The 11,452-nt window shown below is 37.4% G+C and overlaps 1 protein-coding gene across 1 annotated transcript in view; it reads left to right on the plus strand.

The window, feature by feature from the left end:
• The window catches only part of LOC103388994 (neurexophilin-1-like), a 23,388-nt gene that overhangs the window by 1,124 nt on the left and 10,812 nt on the right, over positions 1-11,452 (plus strand). The gene's annotated exons all lie outside the window — the stretch shown is intronic.

The following is an 11,452-nucleotide window of genomic DNA, read 5'->3' on the forward strand; positions in this document are numbered from 1 at the left end:
TTCCGTCTCAGTCAGAGCCTTTGTCTTTTTTCCTTTTAATCCACTCGGTTCTGTTAAAGTTCCTGAACCCACTGAGGAATCGTCAGTTTCTAACAGCGTTGGTCTGACGTTGGTCACAGTCTCACATGTCTTGGTCTAGATCAGGGATGTCAAACTCATTCATAACAAGTCCAAGTCCCATGTTTATGGGGGGGGGTATTTGAATGAAATATTTGACAAAGCGTCACTAGCATGAAGTGTTTGTGGGTTCCCCAGTGGACCAGTTTTGGCCCGCGGGCCGTATGTTTGACACCCCGCTCTAGATCTTTCACAATTTTACCTGACTGTTCCTATAATGGTTGTGGTATTATACGGATTTATGGTTCTTGTATACTTTATTCTGTAATCCACTGGCAGAGGTAGTGCTAGAGGTAACAGGCTAGTTACCAGAAGATTGCAGGTTTGAATCCCGCCCTGGCTGTAGTGTGAAGCTCCAGAGTAAAATGCAGAGGTCACAAAAATTGTATTCTGATCCAGTATAAGACACACTTTGATGGTGATCTTGTCTCAGTCACAGTTCATAAAAATCTCTTGTCTTTATCCCTGTCTCAGTACTTTAGTCTTGTAGCAGTTTGGTGGACTGGATCCTGCCTTGGTTTAAATGCTGTCAAATTCATTTTAAAAGTCTTCGTCTCCTTCCATTGAACATCAGAACATAATGCACTCTGCCATCTCCGACGCCTGCCTTCGGGCAGTGCTCATGCCTCTGAATTAGTCACAGCGGCTCGCACTATTAAAAACGTACATTCATCTGAGACTGCTACAACTGTTGTTGCCTTCGTCTTCTTTGGTTTGAAGGCAGGAGGCGTTAGCAGGTGACGCTGTGTACGATTAAGAGAAAAAAGAAAAAAAAAGAGTTGAACCAGGTGAACCAGATAAATCAGGTCTGTATCTTTGTTCTGGTCAAAATGTCAGAACCTGCCGGCGGTCAGAAATGGAAATTTTCAGAAAGAATGTCCTCTCCTTATTATAGACAGATCTGTGTGTCACAAATGTAAGATATGACACAAGAGTAATAGAGGAATTAACTCAAATCTAACAGTACCTGTCACTCACTCGCTTTTTCCTTTATGAGTAATGTGGTTCTTTACAAAGGGAACAAAAGTTCTCCATCTGAGAGCGTCAACTGCGTCAGCGTATACTGAACACTTAGTTTTATGCATTTAATAGACGCTTTTGTGTTGTGTTTAAAGTGATTTACGCGAGGAGGATTAAGTATGTGATTCCACTGAGGCTCAAACCTAGGACCTTCTGCTTGTAAGGCAGGCAGCACTACACTAAGGAATCCAAAGATTAAAAAACAAAACAAAAAACGGCCCATTCATTTAAAAAAACCTAAACGTAGAGTGGATGTAGAACACACGTGTCAAACTCAGGCCTGGGGGCCAAATCTGGTCCGCAGTGTAATTATTTTTGGCCCATGAGATCATATCAAAGGTGTACTAGAGTTGGCCCACCAGAATATAGTCCCTATAATGACAGGATTTAGCAGCACACCACTGCACACAACCAAATGTGACCTCTGCTTTTAACCCATCACCAAATTGAACAGTCCACTTCCTTAACCACTGAGCCACCACTGGCCCGATTTGTAGTGTGGGCAGTGTATACGCATCTTGTGTTTTGTTGTTGTTGTTGGCCTGTGAAAAAAAGATTTACACTAAAAAGGAACTTGAAAGTGTAGAGATAAAGAGACGTAATAAGAAACAAATACCACTGATGTGTGACTTATTTCAAAGTGAATTTCTCATGTTTTTATAGTATTAAGCTTTGGTTGTTTGTTTTTTGATACGAAAAAATTCAACGTTACAGATCTGGAGAGAAGGGAAAACATGCACGATTGCCATCAATTTTTCAATAATTATTAAGTTTGGCACCCCTAATGTAGAATATATAAAAGCGAGCCAATGTAAATAAAGTTGGCCAAAACCAAATCGAACAAGTCGTCATTAAATCTGTGTTATAATTTTAGGATACAGAAAGATGTGAATGTAGTGAAATTAGCAGAAAAATATACTAACAACCTTTATTTGACACCTAAATAACATATAGAATAAAATATATATAAAATATAAGAACCTTTTTTTTGAAAATTGGTTCATATATTTTTAAAGTGTAAGTGCTTTAAAGGTCAGACAAAAATGTAATATGCCAACAGATACTGTGAGTTATGAAAGTTATCGAAAAAGTAAGAGCATATGAAGCTGAAATAAAGTCAAACACGAAACAAGAGACCCAAGAAAAGAGACTTAAGAAACATGGGCAAAAATGACGAGTAGCCAAGACATACAGAGTCAGACAAATTGTTTTTATTATTCAATAAGCTAAAATAATTGAAAAATACATAGAACAATGAGACATTTAGCTAGGGAATCAATTTAAACAGACAGGATGTTTTTGGTATTTTAACTGAATAATAATTTGAATAATTTGAACTGTATCAATTCCATATTTGGGAAATTCTTGCAGATCTGCAGACAAGGATTTCCCAAAAAGGGGATTGAAGTTCAAATTATTATTTAATTAATTAGGAATTAGTATTAGTATAAATACATTTTTTAGGTTATAGTATGTAGTTTTGATACAACTAACATTTTTCAACCCAATTATACACATGACACACATATACTAGTATTAGTAGTCAATAATTGAACACAAACTACATACAGTACAAGACCAAGGTACCATGGTATTTGTTGACTGAAGTACAATGCAACAGTTTTCTCAGCAAACGTAGACATTTGAAGCCATCGTAGACAGAAGCCAAACGTAACTTTTCAGATTCAAAGTTTAACAACAAGAGGCGAAGTTACCGCTTTAATGGAGTGATCGGGAAAAAAAAATGAGTAAAAATTGTAACTCTCATTCTGGAGGTCATGTGCAAATTCCTTATGCAACAGCTCCAACTGTAACATCCTGGTACTTACAGAGACACTCAGTGATGCTTTAATCTCTGCAGCAGCAGCAGAGAGAGTGAACCCTCAACCTTCAGACAAATCTGTCAACAAAGCAATCACTGCAAAATAAAAAAAAAGAAAATAAATTCCAATAAAGTTAATCCCTGCGCACACACACACACACACACACAGTCGCTCTCTCATCGACTCTAAAAAGTGCTGTGGCCTTAAAAAGCTCCTGCAGCGTTATCTCGCCTTCATTTGCATAAAGTGATGGAAGGAAGTCAATTACTATTAATTATTCTCTACAACTTAATTCCCATTATCAAATTGAATTCCATGTGTTGGAAAAGGAGGAAAAAAACAACCATAAAGTCAATTTCACAGGCGACTGAGCAGACTAATCATTTTACCACCACCACCAACAGCAGCTCCGCCCACAACACTTTCTTCTTCCTCTTCCTCAGCTCACTTCCTGCTTCAGATCAACAACCGGAACCTCTAGTTTCTTCCGAACTTTTAACATTTTCGGAATTTTTTCACTCCCTATATTCTGTAGGTAATTCTTCATCCAAACCAAACAATTGAATTTCCCTTTTTTAATGTATGTTTGTTTATTATTTTAAAGTGAATTACATGTTTTTCCACAGGTATGTAATATCATGGAAAATGATGTTTATTTGTACACAACTTATGTCATATTTTACAGATATGGTTCAGTATAGCCAAAAATAAGTGACTCCAACATATTAAAAATATAATCATAAACTCAGAATGTGCCTTCAAATGACCAGGAACTACCATATTTTTAATTGGAGGAGGAAAATTGGGAAAACTTTAAAATGACATCATTAGCTTAGCAGATAGCTGAGAAACATCCAATTAGCAGGTACATTAGAGAAACTTATTATATACCTACATTTTTAACCTCAAATAGCAAACTAATCTAGGCCCGCTAACATGGCCATGAATACTGTATAATACTGTATTATTATTATACCATATATTGTATGTATGTATATTATTATAATACTGTAAAATTAAAACATCTCCAGAAAGGCTTAGAAAAAGTTAAATGTTAGCCAAAATTAAAAAATTGCACATCATGTAACCTTTAAATCATGTGTCAAACCCAAGGCCCGCAGTTCAAATGTGGCCCGCCAAGTCATTGTGTGGGGCCCACGGGAGTTCAAAAAGTGTTTAATTGGTGGAAATGAATTTGACACCTCTGCTTTAAATTGTTTGAGGAAGCCTCACTGTTTCCAATTTGGTAACAAGATAGCTCAAAGAAAACAAATCATTGAAAAAAGCTAAGATGGATGGAGGGATGGATGGATAGATAATATCTGTTAAAGTGTGGCCAAGAAATGGTTAAAACCCATCAAATATTTTCAGTGTTTGCTCTGAAATTTTTAAAGGAGCAAGTTTTTATAATATTACCAAACAAATTCCAGTGTTTTGTTGTCATTTTAATTTCAGTGAGATGATCAATTTTGATTGAACAACATTTATTCACCAGGAAGCACTCAGCTCTACAAAGCTGATAACATTTTTTTTTATATATATAATTTCCCTCAGAGTGAGCAGTCACACGGTTCAGCTTTGCTTTAACGGGATGACGATCATAATTGTTTGCTGGTCGCTGCCTCCTCAGCTATTTCGCCCGCAGCTCCTTTAGCAGATTGACAAACCCGCGGGAACCTCACTAACTTATTTTGGCTGCCTTTGAACCAACTGGTGTGTGAAATAATATGATTATAGAGTTTAGTTTTTATCCTCTGGGTACGCTCCTCTTCCTCCTCCATCTTCTCCACGCTGGCCCCTCCGTGGTGGGCCCTGCGGTGAGTCCACGCCGCTGTTTACCCTGCTCACAGGTCACGCTCAAAATCTTCAGCTACTTCCTGCTCTTGCTGTGATTTTCACTGACACACTTTTTCATTTGTCATCATCAGCACTGATTCTCCCCCCTCCCTCAGGTAACACTTTGATATCACACAGCCCAAACAGTGAGCCGTCCCACCGTCTGAAGTTAGAGTCTGATGGTGCAGCAGCGGTGGCAGCAGATCAACTCGGTGTAAATCCACCACTGTGCTCAAGTTCAAAGTTTTGCCATTAGCATCTGGAAGCGTGCGTTGAAGACAAGTTTTGAGACTCCGCGCCCCCTTCACCACATGCAATATAAAAAGTATTTAAATGTCGTTTTAACAAAGTTAGACCTTTCGTTTGTTTTGTACAAGGTTTGTTGTATCTCAAATATTTTTTACCCATAAGAAATAACAGGAAAAATGAATCTGTTCCGGCCCTCTAAAAAAGGAAAGTAAAGTCCTAACAGAGAGGAAGTGTTCATTTTACTACAGATCTTGAATCTTGATGTAGTAGAACCTGGAGATACCAGCATAATCCGTTCCAGGACTGAGCTTGTAACTCAAGGTGCTCGTATCTCGAATATTTTTTACCCATAAGAAATAACAGGAAAAATGAATCTGTTCCGGCCCTCTAAAAAACTCCTTTATTAGTGGTAACAACAATGGAAAAAACATTTAATTGCTAGAGTTCTTACCTTTGAGATAGACGATACAGCAGCGGCTAATGGCAGTTGGCCTGTACGTAGACACTTGATTCCGTAGCGTACCTTACACGTACACTACGTAACTTACATAAACTCAGAATTAATTTAACTTAGCTTACGTATTTTTTTTTAACTTTTCTATTTTTTATTTTTTTGCTCTTTGATTTGTATTCTTTCTTTAGCGGGCACTACGCTCACGTTTATGCCTTTCTTCTTCTCGCTAGGACTCTTAGAGTCCTAAGAGAGTGGATGACTCATGGTAGATGCGTACAAAAGTTGACGAACACGTGAAGTGACCAAGTGAGGCGGCGTGGGCTGCTCGGCGACTTAGCGTTGGCGTCTGTAAGCGTCCTCGTATCTCAAATATTTCGTCGTATCTCAAAGCAAAAATGTGCTTGAAGCCTTGCTCGTATGTCGGGACGCTCGTATCTCATGGTGTTACTGTATTTTGTCAGACTGGCTATCCAAAATTTTAGCCTATTTTGGCAGAATCATATTCATTTTTGGACTATTTTCTTGCTAAAGTGTAACGCTTTCCAAATATTTTGTCAATATATTGACCTGTTGTGTTCATCCATTAGGGATTATTTTGCTGACTTTTAGCTTTCTGTCTTGCCTACCTCTGTATTAACACCAACAACGTCCTTCAATGCTGTTAAATTCCTTACTCCATACATCATTATATCATGTTCTTTGACTTGAGGGGTTTCGATGGAAAGAAAAACACTATAGAAATCTGGGTGTAACTGAGTGGCTTGGACTTGTAAATGGCGTAAAAATTGAATGAATTTATGTCTTAATATCAAAGGAGGAGCATTGTTATTTTAAATTTTAATCTAGACTCCCTTGAAATATTTTTGGTCTCTGAATGGAAGCAAGTAAAAATCCCTTATGAAATTTTGGAACGACATCATCAGCGTATTTGTTGGTTTGTTTGTTCCGATGCAATTAAAAACTATTTTAAGGGCAAACAGTTTGACTGCTATGTTTGCCGGTGCTGAATGTGTGGATGCTGCAGCGTCTCATCAAGATTTCTAAAGTGGCAGCACCCATCAAATCTCAGCCTCTCCCTTCTTCTTTTTTTTTTTTCTATTCTGACTCTGTTATTGAGCAGAAAAGTGTCGCATTCACAAATCCTCCCTCTTCACAGCAGTGGCAGCGGCAGCAGCAGCAGCAGCAGTCACTGCTGCAGCTCCAGGTAAATGAAAAGTGACACACACTTTCATTCTTCCTCACAGGGATTTTTTTTTTTTTTTTTTGTACGTCCAGTCTCAGCGCAGAGTCATCCTCCTCCTCCTCCGGTCTTTCTATTAAAGCTGGAATTTGTTGGCTGTTCCGAGGTCCAGACCATTGAATCTGTGCCGGCAGCCTTCCCTGGAGAAGTTGTTTATCTTCCTGTTTGAAAGAGGCGACGCCTGCGCCTTATCACACTCTCTCCACAGAGCAGATAGCATTTAAGTTTGTCCGACTGACTGACTATAAATATAAATACATGTCCCTCTCTCTCTCTCTCTCTCTTCCTCTCTCTCTCTTCCTCTCTCTCTCCCTCTCTCCCTCTCTACCGTACGTGCTAAAGGAACCGGTGTTGTGTGTTATCTGCTGAGAGATTCTCCCTAATAAACCGAACCAGGGAACAATGTAAACACAGTTAAATGAGATGGTTCAGTGGCGGGCGGGGTGTTTGTGGGGGGAGCCCTGCATAAAAGGCTGGAAAATTGCATAGAGAATAAAATCCCGCAGAGTCCACATCTTACATTGGCAAATTTTACCAATATTTATCCAGAAAATTGTCCTGAACAGAAGAGGTAAATTATGGATAGATGGTTGAAAATGTCAAAGTTACTCTAAAAACAGTCCAGAGTTCCGTTGTAGCCAGCGGACGACTAAAAGCTAGCATATTATCCATGTAAACTATTAAACAGTATTTAAGTTTGATTCCACCTTTTTTACTTTCCACTGTCCTCCGGTTTGCCAAAGAGGTTGCCAAAAGGTAGCGACTTAATGTTTGAATTCATCCAAAGATGAATAACCTAGACAAAACTGCAAGTTAACAAAAGGTACCGTAACATTGCACAAAAATTGAGTAGACAATAGTTAAATGCATGCTGTAGCTAAAAGTTAGCTATTTTTTCAAGACATTTATTGAAAATAAAGGTTAGCCCCAAGGTATACAGTTGTGCAGCGTTGTACGCTAACAGAGTGGTAACGTCATAATCTAGGACAGTGGTCACCGACCTTTTTGGAACTGAGAGCTACTTCAAGGGTACTTAGTAATACAAAGAGCTGTTTGATACAGACGTCCTGAACAATGTCATAATAATCAGGTCTGGGACATCCAATAGTAGACACTCTTCTTGTCATAGTCATTGCAGGTCCGCTTCACTCGTTAACTAGTTCCTGTGTGAAATTTGTTCGAGTGCCGTTTTTTGTTTCTTGATACATTTTTGGGAGATGGCATCGTATGTCGAAGACATTGAAAATCGAACATAACACAATGTGACGATGTATTCGTCCGCTCCACTCGCCAACTAGTTCCGCTATACGTTAGAATGATGGAACAAAACGTTCCTATTAATTCATATATAGCATATATTTACATATTACACATATACATATGTTACATATAATAAATTCATGGGAAATGGCAATGCTATAGTTCAAGGACGATGTAAACCGAGGATCCCCATATTAGCTCCAAGATTAAATGTTAGCCTTATGACAGCTAAATTATCCAAACATTAGCCGTAGAATGGACCAATATTGGCTAACAATAGTCACGTTTCCCAAGTGCCACTCTGTTCAAAGGTGATTTTGTCTTGCAGCTTTAACACTGTGTCACCGTGTTGTTACTTAACTGTGATGTAAAAACATTTTACAGCCTTTATTTAATCAATGACAGGATCAATAACAGGCTGCTTTGGCAATCAGTGACATTAGGTCAAATCTATTCATGCATTAAATCTTTTCAAATAATCCACCGCAGTGAAGGAAAACTGCATCGAGTTTTTTTTTTTTTTTTGCAGACACCCGTGTGTTTTATCTTTGATATTTAATTAAAAAAATCCAATATCTATGAGCCAATATCTGTTAAAGCCACAGTTATCAGAGTGTGACTGTTGACCTTTAGCTGCCGTGTTTGTTTTTCTCTCCATCCATTTCTTTAATCCAGCAGCAGCAGCACAAGAGGAAGCTCAGTGTCTTCTTCTCCTGCTGCTGCGCACACTTGTTTGTTGTGTTAAATCTTGTTCCTCTCAGCGTCTTCGCTCCTACTCCTTTGGGGTTTTTTTTTTCATGGCTTTAAACAGCTGCCTCTGATCTGCCTAATCTCCCCGGGGCTGGATTACAGGTTGGAGGGCTTTAATCTGACTGTGCAGCAGTGAGAACTAGCAGTGAACGTTCGTTATAATCCAAAGTGTGTCAGGTGATTTAGGGGAAACGCTAATTGCATGTCACAGTTTGGGCATCGAACATAAACGCGGCGTCAGACAGATTGAGTGTCAGCGACGAGGAGGAAGTTCGGATTTTTAAATCCTCAGGTTTTTTTTTTTCTTTTTAGTATTTTTTTATTACTCTTCTGTGTTTTCTCACTGGTCCGTGTCTGACCTTTCGCTGCTATATCGGCGTCGTTCCCTTGTGTGGCATCAATAAAATTTAATCCTGTCTAATTTTAACTTTCCAGTAAGAAACCAGGGAAGAAAGTACCATAAAAAGATTCCTGACACATGACAGTAGCAAATACAGTGATATAAAGGTACTTTTATCAAGTCACATTTGGGGTTTTTTTTTTGTTATTTTGGATGACTTTGACTTTTAATCATCCTCTGGAACAACTGAAAAATATTGGCTAGTGGTCACTGAGTTTATTGCATGTCTCTTAACCAGTCTCTTTGGTAAATGTAGTTTTGGTTGATTGATCTTTTTGACTATGTTTGCAAAAAAATGTTTTCTTCTCAGTGTTGCTTTCGACCATTTAACATACATCTGGGTTCACTTTTAGCTCATTTGGTTTAGCTTTTACTCAATATGTGGCTACTGTACTGTTTTTTGGTACATATTTTTATATTATTATTTGGACAATTTTTCTCCACTTGGATAATTCTGACAAATCTGATCTTGATGGAACCCATACTGACCCATAAATAGTAAATGATAGTATAAAAAAATTAAATTCCACTTATTTCTTCTTCAAGTAGAAGCTAAAAATGAACATAATTATTTTATTTAAAAATCAATAAAATCCGATGTCCTTTGCCCCAGCTGAGATCCATTCTTTAGAAAACGCTGTCCCTTAACAACATCTTCACGTAGTGATTCTATTTTTACTATATAGGTAAAGGCTGAGATCCAATCACATTGCGTTGGCAGTTTGAAGAACATCCTTCAGCTCCAATCCGGGAACTCAGAGATTCTACTTTAATTTACTTTTTATATGCAGAGTATTTCTTCTTTTTGACCGTAATAGTTCAGATAAATCTTGCCTTTCCTCGTCTTTAGTCCACTTCATCTCTCCACCATCCATCAGAACATAGACAACATGACAGACCTTTGTTTCCAGCGATGAAAGACAGAGGGAGGTGTTCTACATTAATACGCTTTAACTGCTCCACTGCACAGGATAACGGCTGAAATTCATATCCATCTCCACCTATGTCACTGCAGACATTTGTCAGAGAAGATCTTCCAGCTTCTCTTTTCATTCCTGAAATGGGAACAGAACAGGGTTTTTATATTCACAACAGCTAAAGGTTAGCAAAAAAAATAGCTTTGATTAGCCAAAATCTTTTAGAAAAACAAATGTTGTCTTTTTAGCTTAAAATGTGGTTTAGTCTTGGCTGATGCAAAGCTCTGAAATGCAAAATATAAACACTAAAATCACTTAAAATATCTTCAAAACACAACATAGCGTTTAGACAAGCTAAAGTGACAATTGGCCAACATTTTAAATTACAGAAACATTTCACAATAACAGCTAAAAGTTAAAAGGCAAATTTATACACCTTCGTATTATGTTGATTATGTTGCGTTCTGTGTAAATCCACTCCAAAAAAAAAGCAGATTGAAATAGGAATTATTTTATTTAAAATTATATGAACATTTAGAAAAGAGACATTATTTTTTCAATTCCAACATTTTATTTAAGATTTTTTTTAAATTTGTTTTCCTCTTTTCAACAAACATCTTGTGTTTTAACATTATCTTTGTAAACAAGCTCAAGCTTCGTATGTATAATTATTTTATAATGTCTCGTCGGTTATGTTTTGCTATATTTCGTGATATTGCAAAAATTGATAGAACCTTGATATAGACAGGAAATACTTCATATATATGTATATATATAGTCTTATATATATAAATAAATATATATATATACTGCATATATATGTAGTCTTACGTATATATATATAGTAAATATTTCAAAAAACAGTACAAAGATGTAACAACAAATAGGCTCAAATTAATCCAAAACACTGGATAAATTCATAAACATAGAGCAGTGAGTAAATACAAACTACTTTGGTTTTTAACCTGGTTTTAGGTTTTGTTTTCAAAAAGCAGTGCTTTTATTCTCTGTTCTGGGAGACAGAAAAAGATCCAACAGCCACACAAACGCCACAAACCCTTTATTGTCATCTGCTCGTTCATCATTGCGGTCTCTTCAAAACAGCCAGAGGCCGTCTTTTTTAAAGTCCTCCGCTGTGGAACCAAGAGCAGAAAACCAAGGAGAAAGATCATGTCACAGCCTCTCACTCCTGCTGGACTTCTCTCCACTCTGGCCTACAGTTCTTCAGTGTCACTCAGTGAACTTTCTGAATGAGAAAAGACCTTAATTTCTCAGTATTGATCGCTGGGGTTGAAGGTATAAAATTAAATATATATATATATATATATATAACTCCATATATTTATATATATATATAAATAAAAACCATAGTCCAGATAGATCTGC

Source organism: Cynoglossus semilaevis, chromosome 13, assembly GCF_000523025.1.
Source record: "Cynoglossus semilaevis isolate Cse_v1.0 chromosome 13, Cse_v1.0, whole genome shotgun sequence".
Classification (NCBI taxonomy): Eukaryota; Metazoa; Chordata; class Actinopteri; order Pleuronectiformes; family Cynoglossidae; genus Cynoglossus; species Cynoglossus semilaevis.